The sequence below is a fragment of the Muscardinus avellanarius genome (assembly GCF_963383645.1).
Source record: "Muscardinus avellanarius genome assembly, chromosome: 1".
NCBI lineage: Eukaryota > Metazoa > Chordata > Mammalia > Rodentia > Gliridae > Muscardinus > Muscardinus avellanarius.
This window is the reverse complement of record NC_137786.1, coordinates 90964630-90969054: the sequence shown is the minus strand read 5'-3', so window position 1 is coordinate 90969054 and position 4425 is coordinate 90964630. Positions and strand designations below refer to the sequence as shown.

The window sequence follows — 4425 nt, the reverse complement described above, 5'->3', positions numbered from 1 at the left end:
ATGAATCATCTAACTTTAATTTTTTGACTAAAAATAAACAATTTTGAGTATATCCACATTTTATTTATTAAAAATTTAAACACAATGGAGATATAATAGTAAACAAAATCAAAAGAATTTCTCTTGTCATCAAGTTTATATTTCAGTAGGAAGTCAATAGATAATATGTTGGTATAGTATATATTGTCAAAAGATAAGTGCTGTGGGGAACAGTAAATCACAGCAAAATGGAAAGCATGTAATGTTACAATTAAAGTTATATTCTGTAAGACTTGATTTATTTTATTTTATTAACACGTGAAGAAACTAAGGGAGCAACTGCACAATCACTAGGGCAAAAAAATGTCCTAGCTAAAAGGCATGCTGTGCAAACATTAACAGTTGAGCCTGGGTGTCAGTAAGGTCAGAACATTTGTGGAGTGGAGGTAAGGAAGGTGGGGTAGCAGGGTAGATTAGAGGGTTAGTGAGGCAAGAATGTAAAGTTTCTGACACACTATTGTTTTTTTTTTTTTTGGTGTGTGTGTGTGTGTCTTTGTATGTGTATGTGGTACTGGGATAGAACCCAGGGGCATTCTACATCTGAGCTACACCTCCAGCCTATTTTTATTCTTTTTATTTTGAAACAGGGTCTTACTGAGTTGGAAAGGGCCTCACTAAGTAGCTGAGGCTGTCTTTGAATCGCAATCTTCCTGTCTCAGCCTACCAAATGCTGTGATTATAAGTGTGTGCCACCACGCCCAACTGAATGTGTTTTTAAAATTGAGTTTGTTTTGCCTCATTTCCTTGGGGTGAGTAGGAAGCCATTTAGAAACCAGTGAGTGGGGTATGGGGTTTAACTGATTTATATTTTAAACTTAAGCCTTAAAATATAAAAAAAAGTAAGTTTTCAAAAGTTTCATAAAGAATTTAATGGTCTAGATATTGCCAGTGAGACTTTTAATTCATTTGCCACAGGGTAAAGGGAAAAAAATAAATAATATTTTTAATTGTTTTCTTTCTGTGTTGCAGCTATAGAAGATAAGAAAATACAGAGAGAAAATTAAAATAACTGAAGCATTGAAATATTACCTCTCTTCATGTTTCTAAATATTTATTTTATCTTTTGTGTTATTTTTAATTGAGCTATAATTATATTGCAGATAAATTTGTAACCACAAAATTTGTAAAATTTTAAATTTGTAAAATTCTTTTAATTAATTAATTAATTTATTTATTTATTGCAGTACTGGGGATGGAACCTAGTGACATTCTACCTCTCAGCTACTCTCCCAGCCCAATTTTTTATTCTTAATTTTGAAACAGGCTTTCACTGAATTGCAAAGAGCTTCACTAAGTAGCTGAGGCTGTCCTTGAACCGCGATCTTTCTGTCTCAGCCTCCCCATTGCTGGGATTAAAAGCCTGTGCTACCACGCCCAGCAGGAGTTTTTGTGTGTGTGTGCTTGCAAGAAATGTATTGATATATTATTATGCTTGGTGGCAGACTCACCTTGAGTGTTGACTCAAAACAGCATCATTTTCGGCATCCATTTTTAGTTTCTCCTCTGTGAGCCTGGTCAGTAGTCACAGTAATCTCTCCAGCAATATCATAACTTCCAAAGGGATTACATTTGCCACCAAATCCTGAAACTTTTCTAGCTACATCTTTTACTGGGAAAGCAACAGAAAGGAAAACTGGGCTTTGTGGTCTGGGAACATCATTTCCACTTGTAGGAAGACTAGTATTCTGGGGACTTAGGATTTGTTTCTGAAATTTCTGATCTTCAGAAACAGCAATAGTTACTTGTACTGCTCTTCAAAGCATCTGACTATGAGACCACAGCATGTCCAGGAAGAGGTTTCCAATCCTGTGCTTCCTGAACATTTGAACCTATGAAAATGAAAAGTAGAGCACTGATCTTGCTGTCGTCCATCATCACATAAGCTGGAGAAGTAACCTTTGGTGAATTCTGCAGAAATTGTGGATCCTTAGGATTAGATAAAGAGAGGGTTGCTTGGGGGAAAGGCCCAGGTGGCAGTGCTGGGTGACGTTGTTGATTCATGTCAGTTAGTCAGTAAAGGGTCCGCATGTTAGAATATGGTGGTGGTTGTCCAGTTTTGCTTGTTGTTAGTGCCAGCCTCATCAAATCTGTTCAGGTGCTTCCCCTTCAGGGTCAATTTCTTCCCCTGGACTATGAGGGAAGGAGCCACTAGGTGAAGCTGAGGGCATGAGTGTACCCCCATATTCTGGGGTGCAGAGTTCTCCTGTGATGACTCCTGACCCGTATTGTCTGGGTCTGTGGAAATGATCTCTACTTCAAGGTGCAGAGACTGTTTGGAGTCTATTTGGATAAAGCCATCTGCATCCAGGGCTTCTTCAGGCACCTCCTGCTGACCTTCCAAATAGGTGTCAGAGAGCAGACTAGTAGCTTCTGCCTCGAATTTTGCATTCTCCAACTGTACAGGTTTGGGGATAACTTATGATGACTGCCCATATCCTGTCAGACAAGCAACTTGATCAGTAAAGGGGATTACTCTTTGTTCTGGTATTTGCTTAACATAGATAACTCCTGCAGTGACAGGCTCATTGTGATATATAGATGATATATGAAGGACTGATGTACAGATACTTACATTTATTAATCCACCATGAACACTGATTATATCAATAAAATATTCTAAACTACTTTAATGAATGCAAAATAACCAGGTGAATGGATGTTTCATAATTTACTTAATTATATATACATATATATGTATATTTTATTTTGCCATACTGGGAATAGAACCCAGGAAGATTCTACCTCTGAGCTACACCTAGCCCTATTTTTTATTCTTTATTTTGAAACAGGTTCTCACTGAGTTGCAAAGGGTCTCACTAAGTAGTAGCTGACGCTGTCCATGAACTGCAATCCTCCTGTCTCAGCCGCCCAAATGATGGATTACAAGCATGCACCACCATGCCCGACTCCCACTTAATTATATTTTAAGTGTTATAATTATGTACAAATGTGAATGTATCCTGAAATAAAATAAGTTCAATGATATCACTGTCATTTTAACTTACATATATATAAAAATTTACCAAATATTTTGAATTATTTAAATTGCTACATCAAATAATACTTTTCTAATGTTCTTGCCAGTATTACATATTTTAAATAAGTTCCATTATTTTTAGAGTTTTAGAAACAATTTTTATATTATTTTATTTATTTATTTGTTTGTTTCTTATTTATTTATTTGTTTATTTATTTATTTTGTGGTACTGGGGTTCCTGGAAACCCTTCTACCTCTGGGATACACTCCCAGGCCTATTTTCATATTTTTAAATTTGGAAACAGGTTTCCAAAGCCAGGAGAGGTTGGCTTCGAACCTGCATGATCCTCCTGTCTCTACCTCCCAAGTGCAGGGATTACAAACGTACGCCAATATACCCAGCCAAGTTTTTTATTTTATTGGGCAAGACTACAGAACTCTACCCAGGGACAATGCACATTTGAGTGATAAAATAATTGAGAAATGGAAGAAAGTTATTTTTTATGTTTTGCATAAACTATATATATATATATATATATATATATAATTACTTTTGGTACATTATAGTCTCAGATCATAATGTAACTCATAGTGATAGTGAAATAAATGCACATAGCAGTTGGTGAGCTTTCCTGTGGCTTCCTCTCCAATTTCCCCTTATCCATACAGGATATTAAGAGTGACATTTGTAATCTAATACGTACAAGTTAATGGAAGTGATTTCTTCATTGATTTTCTCTCTCTCCCCACCTTTTCTAGACCATCCCCTCACTCCACTGGAGTTTTTCCTCCATTGTCTGAAATCTGTCTGATATCCCGATTACTTTCTATCTTCTGCATATAAAAGAAAACATATGACCCTTTGCTTTCCATGACTGGCTAAATCTCATTTAGCATAATATTATCCAGATACCTCAATTTTCCTGCATATGATATAATGGCAGTTTTTTCTCTTGTAGAGGATTAATATATAAAATATAAAAAGTATTTAAATGATCTAACACTAAAAATTAATACAATAATCAAGAAATGATGAATTGAAATAGACATTTCACAAAAAAAGAAAAACAAATGGTTAATAAATACATGATGAGAATCAAAACTACAGTGATATTCCATCTAACCCCAGTCAGCATGGAAATCATCAAGAAGTAATACAACAATAAATGTTGGGGAGGATGTGGGGAAATAGAAAATATTTTATACTGTTGGTTGGATAGCAAATTATTGCAACTGCAATGGATAGCAGTGTGGAGATTTGTCAGCAAATTGAAAATGGATCCATCACATGACCCAGCTATACCATTCTTGTGTATTTTCCAAAGGGACTAAAATCAAAATATTATAGTAATATATGCATATCTATGTTTATAACAGTACAGTTCACAATGGCCAAATTACAGAACCAA

At 35.4% G+C, this 4425-nt stretch overlaps 1 pseudogene across 1 annotated transcript; it reads right to left on the bottom strand.

The window, feature by feature from the left end:
• Nucleotides 1–1511: 1511 nt before the first annotated feature.
• LOC308272327 lies at nt 1512–2121 on the bottom strand (annotated as a pseudogene). The gene has a single exon. The product of its transcript is annotated as an uncharacterized misc_RNA (transcript).
• Nucleotides 2122–4425: the final 2304 nt, after the last annotated feature.